Source organism: Stegostoma tigrinum, chromosome 5 (genome assembly GCF_030684315.1).
Source record: "Stegostoma tigrinum isolate sSteTig4 chromosome 5, sSteTig4.hap1, whole genome shotgun sequence".
Classification (NCBI taxonomy): Eukaryota; Metazoa; Chordata; class Chondrichthyes; order Orectolobiformes; family Stegostomatidae; genus Stegostoma; species Stegostoma tigrinum.
The window spans coordinates 66,956,422-66,972,613 of NC_081358.1; positions in this window are offsets into that span (position 1 = coordinate 66,956,422).

Consider the following 16,192-nt stretch of genomic DNA (forward strand, 5'->3'; position numbering starts at 1 on the left):
ATGGGCACGGTGAAGGACGCCAAGCTGCTCGACGTCTTCAGCACCCCTGCAGACAGAGCGCAGCGGAGATACACCTGGTCGCGACCAGTCCAGGGACCGCTCCGTGGAGCAGGACGAGACGTGCTCGCGTTTCTTCTTTCAGAAGGCGCACAAAGAGAGCTCTGTGCTTCGCCGGCTGAAGGAGGGCGATGGCTCAGTGACAACATCTCGGCCCGACATTTTGAGGGTCAGCAGATCCTTCTATGCCGGACTGTACGACGCGAATCCAAAGAACAGCATGGCCTCCGAGTCGTTCCTGTCGTCTATCATGGAGGTCTTAGACAACGGCACGAGGGAGTGGCTGGACTGGCCGATATCCCTGGATGAGCTGACCAGAGCCCTCAAGTCCTTTTGAGAGGAATAAAACTCCCGGGAGTGACCGCTTACTGTATTCCGCTCTGTGGGACCTTGTCGGCCAGGACCTGCTGGAGGTGTACGATAGTGCGCTTTGGGCAGGGGAAATGTGTAAGTCCATGAGGAAGGGCATCATCACCCTCATTTACAAGAGGAAGGGGAGAGGGAAGAAATTAAGAATTGGTGTCCCATTTCATTATTGAACGTGGACTACAAAATCTTGGCCAAGGTCATAGCCAACCGGGTCAAGCCTGTCCTGGAGTCAGTGATTCACCCTGACCAAACCTGTGCTGTGCCGGGCAGGAAGATCGCTGAGCGCCTCGCGCTCATCAGGGATACGATCGCCTACGTGCAGGGCAGGCGGATGGACACCTGCCTCGTCAGCCTGGACCAGGAGAAGGCCTTTGACTGGGTCTTTCATGCTTACAAGAGGGGCGTCCTCTCCAAATTGGGGTTCAGGGAGGGCATCCGCAATTGGATTTGGCTGCTCTATACCAACATCGTTAGCGCAGTCTCGATCAACGGGTGCAAATCGGACAGTTTTCCCATCAGATCTGGAGTCAGGCAGGGCTGCCCGCTCTCTGCTGCCTTGTTCGTGTGCTGTGTGGAGCCCTTCGGCGCATCTGTCAGGAAGGACGTGAGCCTGAAGGGCGTGACTATCCCAGGCAGCTGAGGCCTTCAGGTCAAGACCTCCCTGTACATGGACGATGTCGCCGTCTTCTGCACCGATCGTTGGTCAGTGAGTAGGCTGTTGGACATCTGCGGCCAGTTTGAACTGGTCTCAGGTGCCAAAGTCAATAGGGGTAAGAGCGAGGCCATGTTCTTCGGGAACTGGGACGACCGCTCCTTCATCCCCTTCACCGTCAGGACAGACTACCTGAAGGTGCTGGGTGTTTGGTTCAGTGGAGCTGGGATGTGCACTAAGACTTGGGAGGAGCGTATCACCAAACTGAAGCAGAAGCTGAGCAGGTGGACACTCCGGACCCTCTCCATCACGGGTAAGAACCTGGTTGTCAGGTGCGAGGGGCTTTCGATACTGTTGTATGTGGCGCAGGCCTGGCCTATTCCCTGGACTTGCACAGCTGCGGTCACCCAGGCCATCTTTCACTTCATTTGGGGGTCGAGACTCGACTGGGTCTGCAGGGACACCATGTACAAAGACCTGGAAAATGGGGGAAAGGGCATACTGAATGCCACCCTCGCCCTGATGGCTACCTTTGTCTGCGGCTGCATCAAGCTGTGCGTAGATCGTCAGTACGCAAACACCAAGTGTCACTACTTACTGAGATTCTACCTGTCCCCAGTGTTGCGAAGGATGGACCTGGCCTCGCTGCCGTGGAACGCTCCGAGCAGTTGGACCGTCCCGTACCACCCGTCCTTCGTTGAGAAATTTTTGAAAGGAAACACCTTTGACCACAAGGCTGTCAGGCAGTGGTCAGTACGTCGTATTCTCGAGACCCTTCGGGAAAAGGAGAGGGTGGATCCCATCGTGTGGTTCCCGATGCAGACTGCCAAAGTCGTTTGGCAGAATGCCTCATCACCAGAACTTTCAAACAAGCACAAGGACATTGCTTGGCTGGTGGTGAGAGGGCCTCTGCCAGTGAGATTCTTTATGCACATCCGGAATCTCTGCGCCACCGCACGCTGCCCTCGAGGCGGCTCCGGGGGGGTGCGGATGAGACTGTCGATCACCTCCTTCTGGAGTGTGCCTATGCGCAGGAGGTCTGGGGGGGGGATGCAGTGGTATTTGTCGAGGTTCGTCCCGAGCAGCTCCATGACACGGGGTCTCCGTGCTCTACGGGCTGTTTCCCGGGACGCACACTGACGCCAACAACAACTGCGCCTGGAGGACCATCAATGCGGTAAAAGATGCTCTTTGGTCTGCCCGCAACTTGCTGGTCTGCCAGCTGAAAAATCTGACCCCGACCGAGTGTTGCAGACTGGCGCCCTCCAAGGTCCAGGACTACGTGCTGAGGGACGCGGTAAAGCTTGTGGCAGCAGTGGGGAAAGACCACCGTATGAAACCCCTCGTCCAGAATAGAAACAAGGGCCCTATCTGGTAACTGGGCACAGCTGGCGCCTTCCCCAACTGGTCAGGGGACCAACGGGGACTGTGCAGGGAGACGACTGCTGGGGTATTTTCTTTGCTTTGTTTTTTTTCTTTGTTTTGTTTTTTTTCCTTTAGTTGGTGTACGTACCCCCTGGGTAACTGGGAGTAGTTTGCATGACTGGGTACCTGGATAAATGTTTTATTTTTTGTATATTCTATGAATAAAGTATATTTTTTCAAATAAAAAATAGTGACAAAACGTCTGAAAACTAACCTACATGCTCAGCAAGCAAACTCACGTCCATATAAGCAAAAGTTTGACAAAATCATATTTTTTAGCAATATTCAAGTTCAGTACTATCATGTGATTATTTAGAACATAGAACATAGAACATAGAACAGTACAGCACAGAACAGGCCCTTCAGCCCACAATGTTGTGCCGACCATTGATCCTCATGGATGCACCCTCAAATTTCTGTGACCATATGCATGTCCAGCAGTCTCTTAAATGACCCCAATGACCTTGCTTCCACAACTGCTGCTGGCAACGCATTCCATGTTCTCACAACTCTCTGCGTAAAGAACCTGCCTCTGACATCCCCTCTATACTTTCCACCAACCAGCTTAAAACTATGACCCCTCGTGCTAGCCATTTCTGCCCTGGGAAATAGTCTCTGGCTATCGACTCTATCTATGCCTCTCATTATCTTGTATACCTCAATTAGGTCCCCTCTCCTCCTCCTTTTCTCCAATGAAAAGAGACCGAGCTCAGTCAACCTCTCTTCATAAGATAAGCCCTCCAGTCCAGGCAGCATCCTGGTAAACCTCCTCTGAACCCTCTCCAAAGCATCCACATCTTTCCTATAATAGGGCGCCCAGAACTGGACGCAGTATTCCAAGTGCGGTCTAACCAAAGTTTTATAGAGCTGCAACAAGATCTCACGACTCTTAAACTCAATCCCCCTGTTAATGAAAGCCAAAACACCATATGCTTTCTTAACAACCCTGTCCACTTGGGTGGCCATTTTAAGGGATCTATGTATCTGCACACCAAGATCCCTCTGTTCCTCCACGCTGCCAAGAATCCTATCCTTAATCCTGTACTCAGCTTTCAAATTCGACCTTCCAAAATGCATCACCTCGCATTTATCCAGGTTGAACTCCATCTGCCACCTCTCAGCCCATCTCTGCATCCTGTCAATGTCCCGCTGCAGCCTACAACAGCCCTCTACACTGTCAACGACACCTCCGACCTTTGTGTCGTCTGCAAACTTGCTGACCCATCCTTCAATTCCCTCGTCCAAGTCATTAATAAAAATTACAAACAGTAGAGGCCCAAGGACAGAGCCCTGTGGAACCCCACTCACCACTGACTTCCAGGCAGAATATTTTCCTTCTACTACCACTCGCTGTCTTCTGTTGGCCAGCCAATTATTTGTAAGACCAGATAATCTGCTTTGTTGGTTAAGGAAAAATTAATGGACAAGATATGAGGTGAAAAATTGTACTATCTTCAGTGTGCCACAGAACCTGTTATATTAAAGTAAATGGGTAAATTAACTTTAGTTTAAGGTCTCATCAAAAGACAGGATGTCCAACCAGCAGTTCTCAGTACTACGCTAAAGTCTCAGCCTAGATTATGTCCATAAGACTCACAAAATAGACTTGAAAACAGTCCAGAACCTGCCTATTCAGAGCCATGAGTGGTCTGAACTGGGCCATGACAATCACTATACCTTGTGTCTACAAAAATCATAAACATGAGACAAAATGTTGAGTAATTTTGATCCAGACATAGAATTTGATGAGTTTTTTTTTCAAACAAATGTTCATTCATCTGCTGACTCACTGTCAAGCAAAGTATTGATTTTAACATTGTAATGTTTTTCAATCCCTTCATATCTTTATCCCGACTAATATCTTTAATTGCATGCAACCCCATGCACAGCCCTGAGATATCTGTGCTCATCTTATTTTGGCTTTTTAAGCATTCTTTGTTTTAATTGCTTCACCAGTAGTTATGTACCTTCAGTTGCCTATGCCCAAGACTCTAAAATTCCCTTCCTACCCTTATCTATGCTCTACCTCACTTCCTTCCTGGTGACACTCCTTCGAACCTACATCTTTTACCAAGTTTTAGTCATCTAGCCTATTATCTCAACTGTACCTCAGTGTAAAATTTTGTTCTATTCTGCTTCACAAGTTCCATAATGCTTCCCAAAACCCCTGAGACCATTTCATAACATTAGAGGCTTGAGGTAAATAGGGGCTCTTGTTATAAACAAAAACAAAAATTGCTGAAGAAACTCACCAGATGTGGCAGCAATTGAGTAGAGAAAACAGAGTTAACATCTCAAGACCCTTCATCAAGACTGCTAATAGCTGGGGAATGGTGTTATTTATGCTAATGACAGTGATGAGAATAGAGTATATGAAAATGGTGCAGTGAGAAGGAAAAGAGGCATATTGTGGTGATTTTGGTGCAGTCAGCCAGGTGAGTTCTATATTCTGAGTTCCCTGATTACAGCCATTAAACTGATCTAATGATAAACAGGAGTGTCAAAGGTTCTGTTCACTCTGACAGCTGGCTCTGAGGAACTGGACCAGTGTTGAGTACTATGCACATGTAAGTAAAGGGTGACTTGGTGACAGGATGCTGGTTTCTGTGGAGTTATTTCACATAGGAAACAGATTGCTGATGATAAGCCAAAAGAGAGGAATAATTGCTGGGTAGGGTTATAGTAATAAGTTTAAATGTTTAAAAATGTGCTGGGAGTAGCTTGTATAAAATAGGACCTAGGGGTGTGGGGGGAAGATAATGAGCATAGAGGAGTGTGTTCATGTTTTGAAATTGTTAATCTCAATGCTGAGTCCTGAAGACTGTAAGGGACCTTGGTAGAAGACGAGATTTTGTTTCTCCAGGTCACATTGAGCCTTGCTGGAGTTTTGCAGTAGGCCTGAGATAGAAATATTGGCAGAGGAACACAGTGTGGAAGAGACAAACAACTGAAAGTGCGGGGCCATCTTTATGGACAGTGTAAGTATTTGGCAAAGCAGTGACATAGTCCACATTTTGTCCTCCTAGTGTGCAGCAACCACATTGTGAGAAGCAATTCAGTCGATTAGATTGAATGATTAAATTGCTGTTCACTGCAAAGTGTGTTTGGGCCTTGGATAATGAGGAGGTTGGAGGTAAACAGTCAAGTGTTGAACCTTCTGCGACTGCATGGGAATGCTCTACAGATCTGTGAGAAGGTTTTAGAAATGGAGAAGGGGACCAGGGTGTTCTGGGCGTAACTTACCTGTGCAATGCTGACAAGGCAGGGAAGGGGATCATGTGTCCGGTGGTGGCAGCTGCTGGAGGTGACAGAAATGGTGGCTTATGATTGTTTAGTAGCAAAGGCTGCTGTGTGGAAGGTGAGGACTGGGGACACTGTCATTATTTTGTGACGAAAGAGGAGTGAAAGCAAAAGAGCGGAGATGTTTTTGTTATGTTGTTGAATCTATGTGATGCATTGCTATGATCCCAGCTGATGTCATTAATGGACATCAGATCCCAAATTGAAATCTGGCTTGACTGGTCATATTTTGTTTATTTAGTCTTTAATGCGGATGGGTTTTTTTCATTGAAATTTGATGTGAGACCATTTAAAGGCACTTAAAACAATAGGCTTGAAAACACCCTTTGGACATAGACTCAATCTGTTTTTACACTTTGTAAGCCTTGCCCTAAAGTGATGAATTTGGGTCTGCAGGAGATAAGAATGATTGATGCCATAAGCACCACCAGTACGATGATGTTATATGGACTTAAGATCATCAGACCATAAAACATAGAAGCAGAAATTAGGCCATTCTTCCCATCGAGTCTGCTCCACCATTCAATCATGGCTGATAAGTTTCTCAACCCCATTCTCTTGCTTTCTCCCCGTAACCCTTGACCCCCTTGATAATCAAGAACCTATCTATCTCAGTCTTAAATGTACTCCATGACCTGGCCTCCACAGCCTTCTGTGGCAGTGAATTCCATAGATTCACCACATTCTGGCTAAGAGGTTTCTCCTTATCTCCATTATAAAGGTCTTCCCTTTACTCTAAGTCTGTGCCCTCGGGTCCTAGACTCTCCCACCAATGGAAACATCTTCCCAACATCCACTTTGTCCAGGCCATTCAGTATTTTGAAAGTTTCAATTATCCCCCCATATCCTTCAAAACTGTATGCAGAATATTTTGGGATCTCAAAGGACTGAGACCTAATGTCTCTGATCACCTCAACATTTCTGTGACAATGTCTATCACATCAATCATGGTCAATGCAAAAGCCTCTTCTAATTAGACCAGCCAGTGATTTTCCCCTATCACACAAGTAGGTGATGTAGATCTCTGAAGAGGCTGGTGGCAACCACATGGTGAGGTGCAGTAATGATTTAGCTTAATATATTATATGATGGACATGTGTGAATTTCATTTAGCTTTCAATTTAGGGGATACCACATACTAAAAAATTCTGAAGGAGGATTACTGAACTCAAAATGTTAACTTTGTTTTCTCTCCACAGAACATAAAAATGTGACGCACAATCAAGAATCTCAATCTTGAATAGGAATGCATGTCTTGGCCTTAATTTTTGTCAAATTGTAGGAGTTAAGCTAACTAAAGCCAAGGAACAGCCAGTCAAAGGGCAACCAGTAAATATTTCATAAGTGCCAAGCAATTATCATCTCCAACAACAAAAAACATAACTGTTACCCCTTGACATTCAATAGCATCACTGTCACTGAATGTCCCAGCATGAATGAACATGCAGCGGTTATCTATGACCAGAAATTTAATTGTTTCAGCCATATAAATACTGTGGCAAGAAGAGTAGTTTGGAGGATAGGAATCCAGTGTCAGTAACTCATCTGAGATAACAAGGTGTAGAGCCGGATTGACACAGCAGACCAAGCAGCATCATAGGAGCAGGAAAGCTGACGTTTTGGGCCTTGACCCTTCTCCAGGAAAAAACAGAAGGGTCTAGGCCCGAAATGTCAGCTTTCCTGCTCCAGTGATGCTGCTTGGCCTGCTGTGTTCATCCAGCTCTACACCCTGTTATCTCAGATTCTCTAGCATCTGCAGTTCCTACTATCTCAGTAACTCATCTCCTATCTCCTCAAAGTCTTTTCACTGTCTACAAGGACAAATTAGGGCTATGATGGAATAATCTCCATGTGCCTGGATGAGTGCAACTCTGGTAACACTGAAGAAACTTGAACCCATGCACGACTTCATTGATTGGCACCCCATCCACCACCTTCAATATTCTTTCCCTTCACCACTGATGCATAGTGGCAGCATTACATACCATTGAGAACATGCACTGTGGTAACTCACCAAGCTTCTTTCATTTGTACTTTTGAAACTCATGATATATAACATGTGGAAGGACAGGGAAATAGGTGATTCAGAACACCACCACATTTTCCCCTCCAACCACACAACATTCTGACTTACAAATATATTGCTATTCTTTCACCATTGTTTGGACAAAATTCTGGAGAGCACCTTTCTGAACAATTTGCCTCCTATATTCCAAGGACTACATCTTTCCAAGAAGGCATCTCATCCAGTTTCACCATGGCAATTAGGCATAAGCAATAAATGTGATCAATTCCCTCAACCAATGAACAATTTTTTTTTGGAAAGTCTACCATATCAACCTGTAACTACAAATATGAATGATTACAGATGTATTAATTAGGTACGGAAGTTGGGCACTCAGCACCTTGAATCCGTTCTGCCATTCGATAAGATTGTGGTTGATCTGTTGATGTTTTGAATTCCATATTCTCATTTATCCCTGACAACTTTCCTTTTCTGCCTGCCTCAATGATCTCACCTGGGCCACTTACCTCTTTCTAAAGCAGAGAATTGGAACCTCACACAAAATTCTTTCAGAAAAAGAGTTCTTCATCTCTGTCATGAAAGGAAGACTGCTAATTTTTTAAAAATTATGATCCTTAGTCCTTTACTGATGCAAAAGAGAAAAACAGTTGCTCACATGCAATCAATGTCCAGGACAGAAAGTTGCATCAAGGTTCAATCACCAGGGTGTAGAACTCTAGAGGCCTGCAGAGCTCGGGCCCGGACACATGAGGAGTCACTGTGCTCAAGATGGGAACTGGGGTGAGGTGTTCATATTGGGGCAAGGCAACTTTTCATGGGTTGGGGTTTTGCCATCTGTGCTCAGATTGAAAGTGGGAACTCTGCTGCTATTCTCAGTTCGAGGGCAGGCTTTCCGTGACCACAGTTGGGGTCAGGAATAGGTTCTAGGGTTAAATCCAGGTGAAGCTCCAGTGCCTGTGATTTCTCACTCTGGTTTTGCACAATAAACTACTTTTTGTCGTACATGTAGCTAAATCAAGTCTGCACCCCACTATTTGGAAACATGGCTGCCAATATATGGCAAACTACTGGGGATGCTGGAAGTCTCAAATGGACAGAGTGAAAGCTGGAGAAACTCAGCAGGTCTGACAGCATCTGGGAAGACAGAAATAGAATTAACGTTTCAAGTTCGGTATTCATACCAGACTCAACTAGACTTCAAATGTTAAGACATTAATTTTGTGCAGTAAACCATGTTTGTTGCAGTTACCCACTTTGTGTTCAACACAAGAACTTCTAGTTTTACCAGCAAATGGTTTCCTCCACAACTTTGGATCAAGCAGGGTCTGTAAAGCTCTACATTTAAAAGAGGTGTTGGCTGGTGCGGTGCAGACTCCATTTAGCTACATGTACAAAAATAATCAATTAGTTTCCAAAGTAAAATTTTTCCCCAGCTGGATTCAAACCAAACAAAAAGCTGACAAAAACTGATCAAATATGTAGCATTAGCTGTAAAATACTTTGAGACATAGTGAGGTTGTGAAAGGTACTACATAAATGCAGATCGTTTGCTCTTTCAGTTTAATTCAGAATCTTTGGGGTTTTTGTGAACTGATTCCAGACTTATTTAAATGAGAAGCACATTCATGTTTTTAGGTTGATGAAATTGTTACTAATATACATGAACAAGATTTGCTGGTTCATAAATATCCATCTTTCAGAAGTTTTTAACAGAATTAACATAAAGCAGCATTTAATCTTCATTTTGAGTTTTTTGAGCCTTCCATATATGCACCACTTTCTATGTGAAAAAATTACCCCTCAGAACCCTTTTAAATCTTTCTCCTCTCACCTTGAACCTATGTCCTCTAGTTTTACACTTGCCTACCCTGAGGAAAAGACCTTTGCTCTTCACCTTAGCCATACATTAGTGATTTTATAAACTTACAGGGTCACCTGTTAGCCTCATACGTTCCAGGAGAAAATAGTCCCAGCCTATCCAACCTCTCCTTAGATCTCAAACATTTCAATCTCAGAAACATCATTACATATCTTTTTTATACCCTTTCCAGTTTCATAAGACCCTTCCTGTGGCAGAATGATTAGAATTGTATGCAGTACTCCAAACGTGGCCTCACCAATGCTTGTACAGCTATAACATTGTGTTCCAACTCTTTTGCTCGATGATCTGAGCAATGGGGGCAACCACATCAAATGCCTTCTTCACCACCCTGCCTGTCTATGACACCACATTCAAGGAATTATGTACCTGTACCCTTAATTCTCTCTGTTTGTTCCGGATGTATTGATTACGTACATGAAACATGAGAAATACAGTGAAAGGGGTGGGGGACAGGTCTGGTTGGGAAGGTCTTCAAAGCATTGGTAGGGACTTATTAGGCCAAAATGTCTGTTTCCATGCTGTGGGAATTCTATATAGCCCTCCACCACCACCCTCTATCTCCTACCATTCAAGCCAATTTCGTAACCAATTGGTTGGCTCTCCCTGAATCGCATGCAATCTAAATTTACTAATTAGTCCACCATGCGGGAACTTGTCAAATGCTTTAGAAAAGTCCACGTAGACAATGTCTACTGTTCCTCCTTAATTTTTTTTTCACTTATTCAGAAAACTTAAACAAGTTTTGAGACACGATTTCCCATGCTCAAAGCTAAACTGACTATCTCTAATCAGAGATAACAAGGTGTAGAGCTGGATGAACACAGCAGGCCAAGCAGCAACAGAGGAGCAGGAAAGCTGACGTTTCGGGCTTAGACCTGAAGAAGGGTTTAGGCCTGAAACATCAGCTTTCCTGCTCCTCTGTTGCTGCTTGGCCTACTGTGTTCATCCAGCTCTACACCTTGTTACCTCAGATACTCCAGCATCTGCAGTTCCAACTATCTCTAATCAGGATTTGCTTTTCCAAATGCATGTAGATCCTGTTTCTCAGAATCCCCTCCAACAACTTACCTACCACTGACATTATGTTCAATGGTCTGTAGTTCTTTTGCTTTTCCTTGCAACCTTTCTTAAATAATGGCACAACATCAACCACCATTCCATCTTCCGGCATCTCACCTGTGGACATCGTTGATTCAAAAATCTCCGCTAGGGTCTCACAATTTTATCCATAGCTACCTCTTCGTCTGTAATGTGATCTCTCTTCAAGACATCACAATTTATTTCCCCGAGTTCTCTAGCTTCCATATCTTTCTCCATGGTAAATACTGATGTGAAATATTCATTTAGGATCTCACCCATCTCCTGTGGATTCACATGTAGATGGCTTTGTTGATCTTTAAGGGGCCTATTCCCACCCCATTGCTCTTTTGCCCTTTTTAGAATCTCTTTAGAGTCTCTTTTATGCCAAAGCTATCTCGTGCCCTCTTTTTACCCTCTTGATTTCCCTCTTAAATGCACTCCTACACTTCTTACACTCCTCAAGGGATTCACTTGATCTTAGCTGTCTATACCTGACGTATACTTCCTTCTTTTTCTTGACCAGAACATCAATATCTTTAGCCTTCCAATGTTCCCTACTTTTGCCAACCTTGCCCTTCACACTAACAGGAATATTCTTGCCCTGAACTCTTGATTTCCTGCTCTTGGAAGCCTTCTTGTCAAACATCCTGCGAACAGTTTTCCCAGTCAACGTTTGAAAACTCCTGTCTAATTCAGTCAAAATTGGCTTTGCTCCAATTTAGAACTTTAACTTGAGGACCAGATCTATCTTTTGCCATAATGATTTTAAAATTAATACAGCGAATACAACAAATAAGAACATAGAACATAGAATAGCACAGTACAGGCCATTCAGCCCACGATGTTGTGCCAACCTATTATCCTCTAAGATCAAACTACCCTGCATACCCTACATTATACTATCATCCATATAACTATCTAAGAGTCGCTTAAATGTCTCTAATGGATCTTACTCCACTACCAATGTCAGCAGCACATTCCACATGCCCACCACTCTCTGTGTAAAGAACCTACCTCCGACATCTGCCCTTTCCTTCCTCTAATCACCTTAAAATTATGTTCCTTGTAATAGTCATTTCCACCATGGGAAAAAGTTTCTGGCTATCCACTCTATCAATGCACCTCATCATTTTGTACACCTCTATGAAGTCACCTTTCATCCTTCTCGCTCCAACGAGAAAAGCCCTAGCTCCCTCAACCTTTCCTCATAAGGCCCACCCTCCAGCCCAGGTAGTGTCCTGGTAAATCTCCTCTGTACCCTCTCTAAAGCTTCCATATCATGGCTATAACGAGGTGACCAGAGATGAACTCAATATTCCAAGTGTGGACTAACCAGGGTTTTATAGATCTGCAGCATAACCTCGCGGTTCTTAAACTCAATTCCCCTGTCAATGAAAGCCAACACCTTCTTTACAACCCTATCAACTTGAGTAGCAACAATGAGAGATCTATGGACATAGACCCCAAGATCCCTCTGTTCCTCCTCACTGCCAAGAATTATGCCATCTAATAAGTCTAACTAAGCTTTGAATATACTTAATGACCAAGCCTCAACAGTACTCTGAGGTAAAGAATTCCAGAAGTTCACCTCTGGGAATGGAAATTCTTCCTTATCATTGTTTTAAATCTGTGATCTCTTATTTTGAGGTTATATCCTCTGGTCCTGGATACTCCCACAAGGTTTAAGCAACATTTCCACACTTACCCTGTTAAGTCCCTTAAGAATCTTGTATATTTCATGAAAGTTACCATCCTTCTTCCAAACTCCAATGAGTGCAAGCTCAATCTATTCAACCTCTCCTCATAACCATCTCTCCTTACTTGATATCAGCCAAGTGAACATTCCAATTTCAACATGTCTTTTTTTTAATAGGGGGCCCAAAATTGTTCACTGTACTCTAGCTGTGGTAGTGGCAATATTTGGAGCATCAGCAGCACATATGCAACAATCTGCCAGAGCTTCCTGATATAATGAGAGTGGATGGGTCCGTGGCAGTACCGAGCCCCAACTCATCTTGGATGCTCAACTCTGTGAGTTCCAACTAAAAGATAATGATCAACTCATTAAGGATCACATGTAGTATTACTTAGGGGTACCTGCAAGAGCAGAATAACTACGAGTGAGACACAAGAATAGACAAGGACGAGAACATGGTGTCCTTTGATGTTACTGTCCGATTCACTGCGATTAATTCACCGCTGGTAGGAGAAACACTAGCATCACTTTTAACTAGTACTCACTCGACTCCATTCACACGGATAAGGAGAACCATCAGTTCGATCGGAACAATGTGAAGATCCTAGGACAGGCTAAACAGAGACAAGTACAGGAATTTCTACAGGCTTCGTTCTCCATCAAAAAGGCCATTAGTAAACACACAGAATTACACCCTATGTATACATCACTGTGAAGAAAAACCGAAAATGACATAGCCAATTCTAACAGACCCCAGAGTTTAAATATCAGGTAGGAAAATGCAACAGCACTTCATAAGAGGCTGCACTGATGATGTTACCCAGAAGCGTAATGAAATGTCTGTGAACTAACAAACCAGTCAGTGAGCTAACCAATCACTATAATTACCCAGTCTATCTCTGCTGCCCTTCTTGAATGAAGAAACCACATTAGCTATCCTCCAATCAACTATCACTTCACCAGACACCAGCAACATATTAAAGATATCCGCCAGAACCCATAAGACCATAAGACATAGGAGTGGAAGTAAGGCCTTCGGCCCATCAAGCCCACTCCACCATTTAAATCATGGCTGATGGGCATTTCAACACCACTTCCCTGCACTCCCCCCATAGCCCTTGGTTCCTTTTGAGATCAAGAATTTGTCGATCTCTGCCTTGAAGGCATCCAACGTCCCGGCCTCCACTGCACTCTGCGGCAATGAATTCCACAAGCCCACCACTCTCTGGCTGAAGAAATGTCGTCTCATTTCAGTTTTAAATTTACCCCCTCTAATTTTAAGGCTGTGCCCACAGGTCCTAGTCTCCCCACCTAACGGAACAACTTCCTAGCGTCCAACCTTTCTAAAGCATACATTATCTTGTAAGTTTCTGTTAGATCTCCCCTCAACCTTCTAAACTCTAATGAGTACAATCCCAGGATCCTTAGCCATTCATCATACATTAAACCTACCATTCCAGGGATCATCCGTGTGAATCTCCGCTGGACACACTCCAGGGCTAGTATGTCCTTCCTGAGGTGTGGGGCCCAAAATTGGACACAGTATTCTAAATGGGTCCTAACTAGAGCTTTATAAAGCCTCAGAAGCACATCGCTGCTTTTATATTCCAACCCTCTTGAGAGAAACGACAACATTATATTCGCTTCCCTAATTACGGACTCTACCTGCAAGTTAACCTTTAGAGAATCCTGGACCAACACTCCCAGATCTCTTTGCATTTCTGATTTGAGAATTTTCTCACCGTTTAAAAAATAGTCCATGCCTGTATTCTTTTTTCCAAAGTGCAAAACCTCACATTTACTCACATTGAATTTCATCAGCCATTTCCTGGACCACTCTCCTAAACTGTCTAAATCTTTCTGCAGCTTCCCCACCTCCTCAGTACTACCTGCCTATCCACCTATCTTTGTATCATCGGCAAACTTCGCCAGAATGCCCCCAGTCCCTTCACCCAGATCATTAATATACAAGGTGAACAGCTGCAGCCCCAACACTGAACCCTGCAGGACACTACTCGTCACCGATTGCCATTCAGAAAAGGAGCCTTTTATCCCAACTCTCTGCCTTCTGTCAGACAGTCAATCCTCAATCCAAGCCAGTAGCTCACCTCAAACACTGTGGGCCCTCACCTTGCTCAGCAGCCTCCCGTGAGGCACCATATCAAAGGCCTTTTGGAAGTCTAGATAGATAACATCCACTGGGTTTCCCTGGTCTAACATACTTGTTACCTCTTCAAAGAATTCTAACAGATTTGTCAGGCACAACTTCCCCTAACTAAAAGCATGCTGACTTATTTTAATCTGACCCTGCATTTCCAGGAATTTAGAAATCTCATCTTTGACAATGGATTCTAGAATTTTACCAACTACCGAGGTTAAGCTAATCGGCCTATAATTTTCCATCTTTTGCCTTGATCTTTTGCCTTTCTTAAACAAGGGAGTTACAACAGCAATTTTCCAATCATCTGGGACTTTCCCTGATTCCAGTGACTTTTGAAAGATCATGACCAAAGCTTCCGCTATTTCCTCAGCCACCTCCCTCAGAACTCTAGGTTGTAGCCCATCAGGGCCAGGAGATTTATCAATTTTTGATAAAAGATTTGATAAAGATTTAGCAATCTCCTTCCTTGGCTCCTACAGTAGCCTGGGATACTCTCATCAGGCTCTCATGAGAAGCACCTTAATGCCCGCTAAAACTTGTAATACCTCATCCATAACATGTTCTAGAACCTCATTATCCCAACTGAAATGCAATAAGTTTTCATTTGAGACATCACCCACGTACTCAGGCTCCTAGCACATCCTACACCTTTTGTCCCTAATAGCTCTTTTACTATATATCACGCACTATCTAAATATCTTTTCAACATTTAAATGTTGTACCTGCATCCTTCACTTCTTCTGGAAGTGCAGTCCAGACATGAACCACTCTCTGTAAAAAAAAACTGTCCTCATGTCTTTTTAAATTCTCTCCTCTCACCTTAAAATAGGCCTCCTAGTCTTGAAACCTCCTACCCTAGGGAAAAGACATCAGCCGTTCACCTTACCTATATCCCTCATGATTTTATTAATCTCTATAAGGTTACCCCTCAATTTCTTATGCTCCAGTGGAAAAAGTCCCAGACTATCCAGCCTTTCCTTATAACTCAAATCCTCCATTCCCAGCAACATCCTGGTAAATCTCTTCTGAGTACTGTCCCACTTCATAATACCCTGCCTGTAACAGGGCGATCAGACTGGACATGGTAGTCCAGAAGAGGCCTCATCGATGTCCTGTACAATCTCAACTTTATGTCTCAACTCCTTTTCTCAAAGGTCTGAGCTCCTCTTCCTCCATAGTGCATACTCCACTGACTTCAACTCCTAGCATTCTTCCCTCTGATTACTGCCCCCACCCAAGGTTCACCTATGGCTTGACATTCAAAAGTACCATTTTGCAGCTATTTTGCTGTAATGCGTACTTACCTGGTATAGCTGCCTTTATACCACTTGAGAGTCTGAGTCACAAGGGGCAAAAATGTTAGTGTTCCAATATCAGCGACATCACCCTCTAACTCTGTAGAGTGTGAGCACATATCTGTGATTTCTGCGAAAGAGGTGCTTAAGCTGTTCAAGAGGGCAACTGATCTTTCTAAAGAGCTCCAGGTGTTTTGCTCTCCTCATATGTATGAAACCCATTTTTACTATTTCTGAAACTTTGGTTAC